This window comes from Equus quagga, chromosome 4, assembly GCF_021613505.1.
Source record: "Equus quagga isolate Etosha38 chromosome 4, UCLA_HA_Equagga_1.0, whole genome shotgun sequence".
NCBI lineage: Eukaryota > Metazoa > Chordata > Mammalia > Perissodactyla > Equidae > Equus > Equus quagga.
In genome coordinates, this window is record NC_060270.1 from 48,983,785 (window position 1) to 48,999,157 (window position 15,373).

A 15,373-nucleotide genomic window follows, 5' to 3' on the forward strand; every position below is an offset into this window, starting at 1 on the left:
TATAACCATCAAGTGAGAGATGCATGAGTATGTGATAAACAGGAGCAATGAAAAGCTGTTTCCCTAAGCCTATGTGCATTTTGTGTAACTTTTTAAAACACGTGCCCAAAAGAACCGCCATTAGCGCGGAGTTGTATAGACACTGAGTGAAGAGTCTTCCGGGTTAAGTGACTTTGGGCAAATCACTTCTCTGAATTTCAGTTTGTACATTCCCTGCTCATCCCAGAGGGTTATCATGGACACCAAATAAGGTGAAAAATGTGAGAAAACGCTTTTTAAATGTAAAAGTGGTATCAATGAAAAGATGTTATCAATGTAAATTTATAAAGCTGAGATTGGGAGAAGCAGGATGAGGAGAGGGAGAAAGACATCGATGAGGAGAAGAAGACAGTAAGATATGAGGAAAAAAATCCGTTTTCAAGACGTTAGCTTCAGGCCAAGAAGAAAGCAGTTTGGAAGTTAAAAGATACTTAGCAAATGAGCAACAATAGAAGGAAGCTAAAACTAAATCGTGCATACGCATGAGATGGACTGTTACGTGGGTATTAGAAGTTGTGCTTATGAAGTGTTTGATGGCATAGAATATATTTATGATATAATGCTAAGTAAGAAACAGGTACTATATTGTATGTATGGGGAGAATGAAGCCAATTGTATAAGAAAAGCATCAAAAAGATTGAAAAGAAATACGAGAAAATTGGTTGCCTCTGAGAAGTGAGCAATCAAAGGAGATTGTTTTTATTCTTTCTGGTAATTAAAACTTTCTTTAGTGAACACGAATTGATTTTTTAATTAAAAACTAAATTGACAACAAAAGGTGTGAGAAGAGCTACATAATCAAGGAGGAGTATCACCTGGGGAGCATCGAGAAGCATCCTGAAGCATCTTTGGGCCTAAATGTGGGATTTGCACCGAAAGATCCAACACAAGTACCTTGTTACTCTACTTACTAGCAGTCTAGGGTGTCAATAACAACAACAGCAATAATAGTAACAACAACAGCTTTCCATGCATCCTGCTGATGTAGTACCAGGAACCATCTTAAGTACTTTATATGCAACCGCTCATTGAATCCCCACTGAGATCCCATTGTATTACTTTGCTAAGGCTGCAGTACCACGAATAAAGTGGCTCAGATAACAAAAATGTGTTGTCTCACAGTTCTGGAGGCTAGAAGTCCTAAATCAAGGTGTCAGCAGGGTTGGTTCCTTCTGAGGGCTGTGAGGAGGACCTGTCCCAGGCCTCACTCCTCGTCTGGCAGATGGCCATCTCTTCACCTCGTCTTCCCTGTATGCATGTGTCTTTCTTTTCACATGGTGTTCTTTTTATAAGGACATTAGTCACATTGGATTAGGGGCCCAGCTACTTCACTATAAACTTATCTTAACTAATTACATCTTCAATAACTCTATTTCCAAATAAAGTCACATTCTGAGATACTGGGGGCTGGGACTTCCACATATGAATGTTGGAGGGACACAATTCAACCCAACCAACACCTGTGAAGAAGATAGCACCTTTATGCTCCATTTTGCAGATGTAGAAACTGAGGCCCAGAAAAGGTAAGTAACGTTCCAAGGTCCCAGAGCTAGTAAGTGCGAGAGCTGGGAGTCTAAGGCAGGCAGTCTGACTCTGGAGCCCACGTGGTTATGTTCTGCAGCTTCTCTGGCAAGCTAGAGGAGGATACTGCAGAAGTAGATTCCAGATGTCTTACATACCCCGCAGGAGAATGGCATGGGCTGGGACATCCGAGTCTGAAAATTCACTCCTGTGGGACCTAAAAATTACCTTCTAAACTAGATAAGGCTGGATTCCGTATGCAAGTTTTGCCCCAGTAGTCAACCTATCTATGTCTAGTTTATACTGCAAGATGCCTCTTACCCAACTGGTTTCACTCCTTTAAAACAGTGGTTTTGTCTTCTCTGACTTTGTACTGGGTCAGGCTACAAAGCAGAGGGTGTTGGAGCTTCTGAAGCATCAGCGAGGTTGATCTGCTGGTGAATAATGGCAGGAGGCATTCACAGGAGCAGGTCCCAGACCAAGGACCAGCACCGGAGTGCAGCCTGTGGTGATGAGTTTGAGGCTTTCTCTCGCATTTTCCACATTTGAGGATTATTTGTCTGGCGCTGTGTTAGCCTGAGAGATCAAATGGACACTACCAGGAGGTGGCCAGAGCTTCATCTGTTAAGACTTAGGGGACCTAGAGTGATGTTATGGCAGAGGTTAGAAATAAATGAAGAGGTTGAACAGCCATTGCTTTCAAAAGAATTCTCCCAATAGAGACGCTTTGCAGACACACCCATGCTGGGCCGTCTGTGCTTGCTGGCTCCCTGGGAAAATCCCTGTCCCCTGAAGTCCCACAGGCTCTCCTCCAGAGATCTGACAAGCTACCTATGGAGGGTTGGTGTGGTAAAGGAGGAAGGACCACTACTCTGGCTGGTGCAGGGTCACCAGCATCATGGGTCCTGTTGATACCCCAGGCCCGGGAACCAGATGACCAGGGCCATATCTGGGCCCTTGCGCTTTAGCTTGAGTGGAAAACCAGAGCCTTGTGTCAAGAGAATCTGCACAGTCAGTCTTGTGGCGTGTCTAACCTTGACTTCAGGGCACATCCTGGCTCCTAGCAAGTTCCCACTATCTGATCACTTGAATCGCAAGTTTCCAGTGGAATCTTTGAGCTTTAGGGCTGCGAGGTCCTCTGAGATGACCCAGTCCCCCTCATTGGTAAGGGAGTGGGTAGCCAAGAAGTACTACAGGGTCATCTGTAGCAAAATCTCCTGATACCCTACCCCACACCCTGTCCTGGAGGCCTGTGCTGGAAAGATGCCTGCTCCCGAAGGCTGCTTAGATGGTTTGTTTCATTTACTTGAAAACAAACCTCCCCATTTCACATTTCAATCACAATTGCCTTGTTTACTATGCCTGTTTCCTCATCTGTAAAATGAGGGGTAATAAATAGTAACTACCGTAAGACCAGTGAGTTAAGACATAGAAAGCACTTGGAATTGTTACTGGCACAGAGCAAACACACTCACTACGTGGGACACTACTATTGTTAAAATAGTAATAACCAGGACTTGCGTAGTAAAGTACCACAGACTGGGTGGCCTAAAACAACATAAATTTGTTGTCTCACAGTTCTGGAGGCCAGAAGTCCGAAACCAAGGTTTTGGCGGTGCCATGCTCCCTCCAGAGCCTCCAGAGGGGAGCCTTCCTTGCCCTCTTCCAGTTTCTGGTAACTCCAGGCGTTCCTTGGCTTGTGGCAGCGTGACTCCAACCTCTGCCCCTGTCCTCACACGGCTGTCTTCCCTGTGTGTCCCTGTTTCTTCTCCTCTTCTCATAGGGACACAGTCATATTGGATTAAGGGCCACCCCGACTCCAGTTTGGTCTCATCTTGACTAATTACATCTCCAACAACCCTATTTCCAAATAAGGTCACATTCACAGGTACCAGGGGTTGGGACTTCAACATATCTTCTTGGGGGGATACAATTCAACCCATAGCGATTGTTATCATTGCCAAACCAGCACGTTTTAGAATGGGTATTTTCATGTGGGATAAAAGGTAATAACTTCTTTCTTATCACAGCCTGCACACAGCTGCCTCAGAGCTGGTGTGTACTCATTTCAGTCTGAAAACTGAGTTCGAGACCAGGTTTGTAGAAGTGTCAGATCTGCTGAAGAGAAAAGAAAAGAGCATTTTTAATTTGTGAAGAAATTGCAAAGCCAATGCATTAATGCAACTCCCTTGTTTTCATTTATGGGAGCGATAAAGGAAGTCAGAGTTCAGCAGCAGAGTGGTTTCAGTGTGGCCATTTATCTCTGACCAGCAATGTCTTAGTATTTCGGGTTTGCATGTCTAATTCCTGCAGAAGTTTCCTAGGGGGAGAAAAGACAAAAAAACTTGAACAAAATGACTGTGGCACTCTATGTATATCTCATCCCAGTACTGAGACTCTCCAGGGCAACTCGTCCTCATAGCGTATTCAGAAGAAGGTACAATAAGAAAAGTGCACACATATGTTTTTATGTATATAAGTGTAATATATATGTGTGTGTATATATGCATGTGTGTATATATACACACAAATATATACATATATGCATATGTGTATACATTGCTTATATATGCAAAGGGTGACTCATTATCATCGTTCCCTAATTGATTTATCATTTGCCAGTGATAATGTAAGTGCAGGATACAAATGTTACCGATAAATTCCAAGGGAAAAGAGTCAAAGGAAAAGTAATTCAGTAATTTGACGATGGTTTGAAATCCCCACTTTTACTTGGCAATGTGTTGCAAGCTCTTGCCGATTGACTCAACAGCTGTGGGCCGTTTCCCCAACTTGTTCCCCGTGTCACAAACATCTTAAATTAGTCGTTATTTCTAAGGTCACTACTAAAAATCTTGTTTCAGCACCATATTGGAAGAATTCTGGAGATCCTATTTTTGTTCTAATTTGCGAGCTTTGAGTTGTGCATTATTTTCCTGTGAGTCGTTTTGAAACCCAGAATGCTGCTCGGGATCGCAAATTACAGTGATTTTATACACCATTGTTCGGTTTCTTCCACACGGAGAACAGATTCTAACGTGGATCTAATTGAGTTAATATAATAAGTGCACTTTTCATGCGAGCAAATCCCTGGTGGGCCGCTGCTTTCTCTTTGAACATGAATCACAGGTTATGAAATCTATAAATACCAAAGCAAATTTGCTTGTGCATCTAAAGGAGAAAACCACCTTATCATATCTTAGGTTATATTCAAAATTCCTTTTCACCGAAGATGAGATATTTACTTTCTAAATCTTTGACTAATAGTACTTCCATGAGGTATAAAATAAGATAAGAGAGCTAAAATGGAAGGCAAAATGTCCCAAACTCGTAAGGATAATGTGAGCCGGTTTTGAGTCTCAACCAAACTACATTTTCAAAAACACCACATGGGAGTCCTCGTCAGAGCATTTCCCTCTGATTTTTATTTTTCTCCATTAATGGTTTGCTCACTCCTGAATCTTGCTTGTTCACATTGAACGAGCGGCAGTGACAGGCAGGAATGACTCTATTCTCTCTCATCTTCTAAAAACGAGCTCAGGCAAAATATCATTTTTTCTTTCTGCTTTCTTAATGAAATCAGAGAGTGGGATGGCACCTGTTCCCAAAAAGAGGAGAGCAGCCTGAGGTGTCTGGTGGAGCCCAGTCATTCTGACTTGAATCTCTATTAGTCAGGCATCTGGAAGGGCACAGAAGCACAACTGCTACCAAGCTTTGCCCCATTCTCCCACCCATCTCTTGACCACCATGCTACTTGCACCAAGCTTTCAAAGTCCGTCCATCACCATGCATTCATTCATTAACCAATATTTACTAAGCGACTGCTATGTGTCAGACGCTGCCGTAGGTGGTGGGGACCCAAACATACTGTCCCTATCCGCAAGGAGAAGGTCTGTTGACCCCTTCATCCCTTGGGGCCCCTGGAACACTTCGGCATTAGGCCCTTAACACCCCAGCAAACCCATTCTGGGTCCCTTAGAACTGAAAAATCTAAAGGGAATGAGTGTTTTAATCAAGTTTCTATCTTCCAGCCTGGCTTTGTGGATGCAAGGGAAAGATCCACAAGAGGAGTGGAAGGAACACAGACGTTCCTCTATCTAGAGTTTTTACATACTCTATAACCAGCCTTGTCTGTGAGCATAGTAACTTTTGGGAGTGGCTGGTGCCACTTTGTTTATGTTGTTTGTTTTGTTCCATAAGCTTAAATTTTCTTTATGTCTCCTCAGCTGTGTCATCAACAACTGCAGAGAGGAGGAGGGACCAGACCTTCTATTTATTTGGAATCTGCAGATGGTATTGTGCACCCAGTAGGCTCTAAATACACGCTCTTGAGAGACACACATTTGCATGTTACTGATTCGTCATCAAACTTGTTCTCAGCGTGAATGTACAAATAGGTGCTGGCCCCAGCTGCTCGCGAGAGAGCTTCCTCCTTGCTCCCTAAATGGCTCCTGTAAACAGCAACCTGTTAAACCCCAGGCCTCTCTTTTATGCACCGAGCACGCCCTACTCCTCTGTGATACATGCTCATATCAGCAGAGCTATAACAACGTCTGGGGTAGTTCAAAATCAAGCCACCAGTAGGCTCAAGGCTAGGCACACAAGACAGGCTTAGAAGATATTTGGCGTTGAAGCCAATGTTCCAAGAGAGAAGTCAGGGGATCCTTCTGAGATTCAGATCCTGTGACCTTGACTTACTCCAGCTGCTGTGAGTGCCCTCGGTTGTATTTTGACTCCCAGTGGCCCTGGGGACAGCAGAGTGGAACTTTGCTCCGTCTTTCTGTGCTATCCTCTCACCTTCTGGCGCCATATCACATAACGTTCTGCTGCCATTCATAGGGTTTTCATGGTCAATTTTTTCTGAAGTGAGTAGCCACGTCCTTCTTCCTAGTCTGGAAGCTCCACTGAAACCTGCCCACCATGGGTGACCCTGCTAGTATTTGAAATACCAGAGACATAGCTTTCAGCATCACAGCAACACGCGGTCACCACAGTGTGACAACTGACAGACAAGGAAACGAACCCAGGTTGCAGCAGTTAGAGCTCGGAATCTGAACCACAAGACCACCAGGGCTGACTTGACTTATTCTGCCTCCCTTCCCCCGCTCTGAAATACACTCCAACACTGCTCTGCTCTCTCCTCTTCCCCACACTGCCCTGGAGGACACAAGGGGTGCTTGGTGCTGTATCCTGAGTGACTGGAGTTTACCTTCCTGGCCAACATTCCTCTGCTGCCCTTTGAAACAAAAGAAAATAAATACCTGGGGCCAGCAGACCAGGAGGCCAGCCAAGAGGTGTTCCTGCATATTGGTTACAGGCTCGAACTCCAGGGTCAGGAAAACCTGGGTGCAAATTCAGCCTCATTTGCCAGCTTTGTGACTTTGGACCAATTATGAAGCTTTCTTAATGCTCATTTCCTGATCTGTAGAATTGGGCTAACGATAGTGCCTACCTCCTCAGTTTATTGTGAGGATTAAGTGAGGAAATAATGGTAAATGTTTAGCAGAGAGCCTGGCACAGAGTAAGGACTCGAAATAAATGTTCCCCATGAGCCTCCCCCTTAGTGTTCTTTTCATGTGCTTCCTGGAGTCCATCCTGGCCATGTCACCTCTTCATAGCTCCTAGAACCCTTGTTCTTGAGGGTCTCCTTTGCTCGGCTGACTCTGCCGCTACACTTGCTTGCCCAGTGCCCCACGGTGGAGGTGCAGATTCTGATGTACCCGAGCCTGAAGCTCTAGTTCCCAGGAAAGAGTGTTCCCAGCCAGCATTTAGTGAGCAGAAGCCTTTGCAGGAATTGCTGAGAGTCAAAGGTCCCCCGAACCCAGATCACTCTCCACCAAGCTCCTCCCAGCTGGCTAAAGGCAATTAGCGGCCTGAAGGAGTCAGCACTATAAAGGATAATTTTGCTTAATTACAATTCGTAAATATGTTTTGATTTTATAGGTATCAAGAGCTATGAGTATAAGCTTTATATTATTCTTATTTAAGTAACGTATCATAAAGATAATTCAGGTGAATACTGCTGACCTGCAATAATTTCTCTCCTTTAAAAGGTTCTATGTATTCTGCAAGTTGAGAAAAACTGGTTTAAAGGACTAAAGTTACAGTTTTGTGGACCTTGTTTACGAAATATATAACATACTAGTATTCACTATATTAGAATTTATATAAATGCCTATTAGATTGTAAGTGTTTGAAATGGATTATATTTATGTATTTTCTACAGTGCCTACCACTGAGCTTTGCCTATAATGTGTCCTCAATAAATATCCCAGTCATGCAACAAATGCTTACTTACTGAATGTCTGCCATGCAGAAGCATTCTACAAGGCTACGAGGAACACAAAGATGAGTAAGACACAGGTTTGTGGTCTGGCAGGACAAGTGATACGTAGATGGCCAACTACAACACTCAGCATAAGGGGAGGGTGATTACAGAAATTAGATGCCCGAGGTTCAGAGAGGAAGCATGTGCCTCTGACTGAAGCCCTCAATGAGACTTCATGGAAGAGGAGGCATCTGGGCAGGGATTTGAAGGAGATGTAAGCTATAGACTCAATGGGATGGTGCAGGAGGGCTTCACAGAGAGGCATGACAGTCTAATCAAAGGCCAGGAACCACAGAGCACACACAGGACTTGCCCTGATTTTGGTTTGGTGATATACTACATAGGAGATAAGTTGATAAGGTAGATAGGGGTCAAATCTTAAAGAGCTTGAGTGCCAGGCTGTGGGGAGTTATTAATGGAAGATTTTTGACTAAATAAACAACATGAATGAATTATCCTGGCACCTCCCGTTTTCTCAGAGCAGAGAATAAGTATCCTGACAAAACGTAAGCCAGAATTATAAAGTTTTGAAGGATGTGATAAAATTGGGAGGGTAGAGAGTTTTCTGGGATCCACTGCAAAGGCCAGGGTGAGAATTTCTCAGGAGCTTCTGGCCTCCACGGCCCTTAGAGCTGAAGCCACACATTTTAGCTTGTAGTCATCCACGTTGTTGTGCTGTTACCGCTCAGGTCAATCCAGTCAGTTTCCTAGGACGTACTGAAAGCCTCACGGTCCATGCTAGCTGATAGAACGAGTAAGTCCTTCTCAAAGATGAGGAAGACACTGTTTAATGCTTGCCTTCAAAGAGATTTCAAGGTAATAGGAGGAATAAGACAATAATTCAGATGACTGTTGTTGAAAGTTTGTGCCTGAAGAAAAATGACACAATAAGAATGGAGCGAGCTGAGTGAGAGGGGGAAGAGCCTGGATGTAAAGACACCAGTGAGGAGGCTAACTCAGCCCTCTGTAGAAGGATAGTAAGGAACTAAATGTGAGGGCCCCCAGGGGGAATGGAAAAAAGGGAAGATGGGAGTTTAAATGTAGAAGTAAAACAAACAGGACTTGTCCCATCATTGGATATTAGATGAACAAGAGGAAGGAGGAGTCCAAGATGACCCTTGTACTTTGGGTAGTTAGATAGATGACAGTGCCATCACCCTAGCTGTAAAAGCATGTCAGGAAATAGGGGAGTTGATGATTTTAGGGTATTTGAGACATCAGTGTGACCAGATTAGAGTATCTTTATTTGGTGGTTTTTCCAAAGGAGCAGATTGTATGATGTTCACCTTAGTAGCTCCATCACCCAGTATAATGCCTGATATTGAGAAATTGCTCAATAGATGTTGTAGAGCTGAATTGTTGAATTGAAGGGCTCAGCACATGGATCTGCCAGCTTGGTGCTGGGGGAGGAGTGGATCTGCTGAGAGGTGAGAGTTGAAGAGGAAGAGTGTGGAGCAGAGGCAGAGGGCAGCACATTCCCTAGGGATAGCCAGACTGGAGATGGGGCAAGGAAGAGAAGCCCATGAAGGAAACGGAGATGGATTCTTACACAGGAGAAGAGAATTGAGAGGATGCAGGGCCCCAGAAACACTGAGGAGAAAGGACTTCAAGAATAAAGTTTAGGACACCAAAAGCACTAGCCATTAAGGAAAAGATTGAGAAATTTAATTAGGATTAAAAACCTCTGTCCTTCAAAAGTAACCATTGAGAGAGTGAAAAGGCAAGGCACAGAATAGAGAAGACACTGGCGACACCTATAACTGTTACTGGACATGATGGAGACTTTATGAAAAACTACTACAAAGAAATAAGATAATGAAAGACAACACAGCAGAAAAACAGACAAAGACTTGAAAACGTACTTCATTAAAAAACATTATCAAATGTCCAAAATGTGGCAAGATTACCGATTAGTAATCATGGGAAAGCAAATAAAAAACATGTATCTGCCTTGATGGTTAAAATTAATAAGACTGACTTGCCAAGTTTTGGTAAGGATTTAGAGCTGTGGAAACTGAGATCTTGCTGGTGGGAGGGTACATGAGGACAAACACTCTGGAGAACAGTTTGGCATCGTTTACTGAGGGGTAGATACATGCAGTCTATTACTCAGTAATTTCACTCTTAGGCATAAAGCCCAAAGAAATGTGTGCCCACGCACCAGAAGACATATACAGGAATGTTTATAGCACACTATTCATGCTACCTCCATGAGGTAGCAAACAATCCAAATGGCCATCAGCAGTAGAATGGGTACGTAAACTGTGGAATGTAGTGTGGAATTCTATAAGAGCAATAAAAATGAATAAACTACAGCTGAACACAAAAACAGATAAATCTCACAAATATAGTGTTGAGTGAAAGAAACTAAAAACTAGATCCAAAAATGTATGTGCTGTGTAGTTCCATTTATATAAAGGTCAAAAACAGGCAAAACTAAGTATTTAGGGATGCACAGTAGGGGTAAAAGAATAAGGAAAAGCAAGTGAGTTATTAACATAAAAGTCAGGCTACTGGTTGCCTTTAGGAGGATGGAATGGAGGTTGGAAGGGTCACAGCCCACCCCTGGGATGCTGGATGCTGGCACTGTTTAATTTCTTGTCCTGGGAAGTGATTGTATGGACAGCAATCCATCAAGCTGTACATTTATGTGGTAGGCACTTTTTGTATGCATACTTTATTTTAGAGTAAAAAAAGTGTTTTTTAAAAGAAGATTAAAAAATTACAGGTATTTCAGTGTGAGATTTAGGTAAGATTATAGTAGAGAGAGACACAGTTTTGTAGGTTACTCACTGTTAACCTTCAAGAGAGAAGTTTCAGTGGTGGGAGCAGCAGCCACATTTTTGAGAAGTTAGGAAAGAAATAGGTTTTAAGGAAATGGAGGTTAATAGTAAAGACTTGTAAAAAGTTTTCTGATGAAAGGAAGGGAAAAGATGAGCTAGCTTAATTGGGTAGGAAGTTTAAATTTTTATTCTATTTTATTTTTAAGGCTGTGAGATACTTCAATAAGAAGACAATATGGAGAGATTGAAAAATGCCGATGATGGAGAAGAGGATTGATGGATAAGGTCTAGGGGTATAAAACAGAGATGGCCGGATTGGCCGTCACAGGGAGGGATTTACTTCCTCAGCGATGGGCATAAAGGAAGAGAGAGCTCCTGGGGAATGGAGGTTCGCCCAGTCAAAGGTCATTCAGTGGAAATCTATACAGCAATGTCCATATGAGTTTAAGGAGTTCCAAAATAGTCTTGCAGAACTCCACTGGGAACTTAGGAATGCTCCCAGGGTTTTGCAGAAGAGAAAGAAAGCGAATTGGACCTTTTATAGATGACATACATTTATTATCTGTGAAATTCAACTGGCTACTTAGAGTACGATTGCTGTGTACTTGGAAGAGTGGAAAGATGGGCTAAACTATAACTCCACCATATTGAGTATGCATATTATTTCAGTTAATATTTATGATGGTCTTGTGGGTCAGATCTTATTACCATCATTTATTGTGTATTCTGTTATTTTACACTATTTTTTCAAATTACAAGAAAATGCATCCTCCTTGTAACAAAGTACAGGGGTATGCATAGTGTAAATTGAAAGTCTCTTTCTTAACACATCTCATCTCTCACCCTTGCTGTTTTTCTGATAGAGACAGTGGTAGAGGCAGTAACGAAAGCCAGGTTTGCTTAACTAAAGACACTTTAATCTCTGTTTTATTACTTAAACACTGCTGCCTAGCACTGGTCTTTTCAGGAGGGGTGTCACAATGAACAGGAAAGAGAATCAGCAGAGATCTTGTGGACTACTTTTTGTCCATTGTTTACTAAACAGAAAGATCAGGCCATGTCAAGAAAATAAAATCTGCTGTGAATAAGGAAATTTTACCAACGTGAGATGACCTAAACTCTCTCTGTGTATGGTTCTGGACTTGCTCATAAAAGCAAGCAAACATATAGCTGACTTCCACTCCAACCAAAGATGAAGTAATAAGGACAGGTTTTACCTTCCTACCTGAAAAAAAAAAAAAAGACAATGGACATCAGCCATGACAGTGAGTGCCATGATTGCCCCAGATCACTGCCTGGAGAGAATGTGCAAACTGTGGCACTGGCAAGTGGAATGCAGGTGGTCCCAGTGGCCTCACTGAGTGGAGGAGTTGAATGAGCAGTCTGGAGTGGTCAAGTCAGCTAGAGTTCTCAGGGCAGAGTAGCAGAGAGGAGAACACGGCACACACAAAACTCCAGACATCCACAGAGGTTCCCCCTTGAGTCTTCAGCTTCATGCTGAGTGGCACATGAAACTCTCAGGGCTAGTAAATGAACCAACCAAAAGGATTATGGAGAACATAGCTGGAGCTCACACAGAGCAGGGCAGAGTTTCTGATCCCATCAGCCAGAGTGCAAAGCCTCGTAATCCATATCAGATAGAGTACCGAAAAGGTCTTTGCCTCAAGAGAGGAACAGAAGTAGCTCTAGAATAAATACTGCTCTGGCCCCACCTAAATTACCTTAAACTCAAGACCCAGAAGGATTAAACTGCTTCTAGGTAACTTAATTGTGTACCAGAAAAAAATCTCATGGATGTTTATAAGAGTACAAAAAGACCCAGCGCTCAACCAGGTGAAACTGTCAATGTCTAACATTCAGTCAAAAATTAGCCCCAAATGATGCCTCTTCCTCAATCTGTGTTCTCAGTTCTGATCGATCTGTTCCATACTACGCCCACGTGCACCTTAGATGGCAGGTGTTAAATGTGTCTTTTATACATCTCTACCACTTTCTCTCAGCAACTCCTATTCTGCCAGACTTTTTCTCCCCCAGGAGACCGCCAGCTGTCACCTCTCTCTGCTCTCCTACCAAAGTTGTCTAAAGACACCTTTTAGAAGAGAGGCAGAAAAAAAAAATCACTCTCCTTTTATAATTCATCTACTCAGAGCTGCAACTTTGGGAGTGAATAACATAGTTTGTCTGACAATGTCTTAATATTATGATGCCACTCAATAGAAAAACCAGCAAACAGTAGGTTTGACAAATAATGTAGCAGTTTAATGATGGGAAGATTTACATTCTGGCTACTCTTCCCAGCAAACCTCCTCAAAGACACAAGAAGCTTAAGGTTTAAAGGCAGAAAATAGAAGTTAAAAATGTGATTTACCTGGGTAAATAGGACCAAAAATATAAAATTTAAAACACGCTCTAGAAATATCCACATCTTCCCATGGAGCATGCTCTCCTTGTGTAATTAAACCACATATTTTAGATATTTCTCAGAAAGAATCCGATTTCATTCTTGGAGAAGAGCTATTAAATTCCAAGATCTGTGCAATGCATGATCTCAGACTGCTTGCTAAAAAGTAATGATACATTACTTTCCAGCAGTAATGATACATCAAAAACAAAGTCAGCACTGAAAAAGTTTGAACTGCGGTGATCTCTGCCTTATCAGGGGCAGGTCTCCCAGGCTGGGGATATAGGTTCAGAGGATTCACCTGGAAACTCTTGATACCCTGGGGATGACCTCTTAGGTAACCAAAGTGACAAATACTCGAGTATTCCTCATATTCCTACCATGTGCCAGACTCTGTGTTGTGTGCCAAAGGCTCGGAAGAAATGAAGCTAAGACCCAGCCCCTGGCTTAGTGATGTTCTTATTTAGGTAGTTTTGGTCTGGCCTCTTCTGATGGTTTATTCCATATTACCTAATGGTTAAAAGCCCCTATTTTGTAGCCAGTGCATCTTTCTGTGGGAACCAGGAGAAGATGAGATGGTGAGGTAGGGGAAATACAGCTTCATTCCTCCTCCCACTCTCTCCATCTCCTTCATGCCCTCTGTCAGGGCTGTGGCGGGCAGGGAATCCAGTGTTCTCGGCTTTAGTTGTAAGTTGTCCCGTTTTGTCCAGCTTTTCCTCTAAGTACTGCTCTCCTCTCTAACTGCCTCCTCATGACTAAGCCTCATCCCTTGCCTTGCTTTAGTTATTCTTAGTACTCAAAGATCCCTTTGGTATATTTTGGCTCTAACCTAAGGCTAACTTCTTCTGGCCCAGCCAATCTCAACTCTCCCTTTGGTCATGATGCACCCAGAAACAAATCTACCTTCTGCAAGGACCAACATCTTTATGTGGCAAGTCTCAGGACACTCTGCTGTGTATTAGCCTGGCGATCAGACCCCGCTGGGCTGGGCTGGGCTGGGCTGTGAATGGCTTCTTCATGAATGGTCAGGACCCTTCCTGGCAGCCTCAAGCTCCTCCCCATAAACTGTACTTGGCTGTGTCCTGCTCCTTCCCCCTTCCAGTTTTTATATATAATGTTGCTTCTCCCTGGACCTCCTCTCACCATCCCTGCCCACTGCCCCTGTTTTCACCTAGTCAATGCCATTCTTCCAATGCTGCCTCCCAGAAAAGTCTTCTGGTTTAGGTCTTGTTTGTGTTGAATTATGGCTCCCCTAAATCCATAGGCTGAAGTCCTAGCCCCCAATACTTCAGAATGTGACCTTACTTAGAGATAAGTTTTTTATAAAGGTAATCAAATTAAAATGAGTTCTTTAGGTTGGCCCTAATCCAATATCACTAGTTTCCCTATAAAAGGGGGAAATTTGGACAGAGACATGCAGAGGGAAGACACTCTGAAGAGACATAAAGAGAAGATAGCCATCTACAAGCCAAGGAGAGAGGCCCTCAGCCCTCAGAAGAAACCAACCCTGATGACACTTGGTCTCAGACATGCAGCCTCCAGAACTGTGAGGCAATAAATTTCTGTTGCTTAAGCCAGCCAGTCCCTGGTACTTTGTTATGGCAGCCCTTGCAAACGAATTCTGTTTTCTCTGGAAAACAGAATCGGAAATGAAGATTTGGTTAGGCAAGTTTACTGGGGAGTCTTTGAGATTAACATCGATAGGGGAGTGACAGGAGACTGGGCAGAGCCAGGAGTTGAACAGTGATGTATTTGCAATCCGGAGCTCAGCTGATTCCAAGATCACCCTGGAGCTGGGATGGCCCTTCGTTGTCCCATTTTGAGCACAGGGAGGTAAGGAGGAGATGCCAGATCTTTCTGCCCAACAACCTCTACCTCCCAACAGGAATCAGTCATTGAAAGGGAGGGGGCACCTTGGGTGAGGAGACTTTCTTTAACTGAGAGGGCAATTCCTGCAGAAGGACTCAGCAGACAACCAACAGCACGAACACCAGTAGGCGGGGAATGAATGATCCGTCCTGCAGGGGGAGCCAGGAGGCACCCCAGCATCCATTACATCCTCTGACTGGGGTTGCCCCTCTGCTGCACTCCCATGACAACACTGACCTCTGCTTCTGATGCACAGGACTCATCACAGTGATAATTTATTTGTACTTCATCATACCTTTGTCAGTTATATGTAAATATAAAATACTTTGTATAAGGAAGGGTGGTAAATGTTCAAAGACTTCGTTTGTTTCTGCTCACTTTTATATCAGCTATGCCTAGAAAAAGTGCCTGGACTGTAAAATGTACTTAATAAAT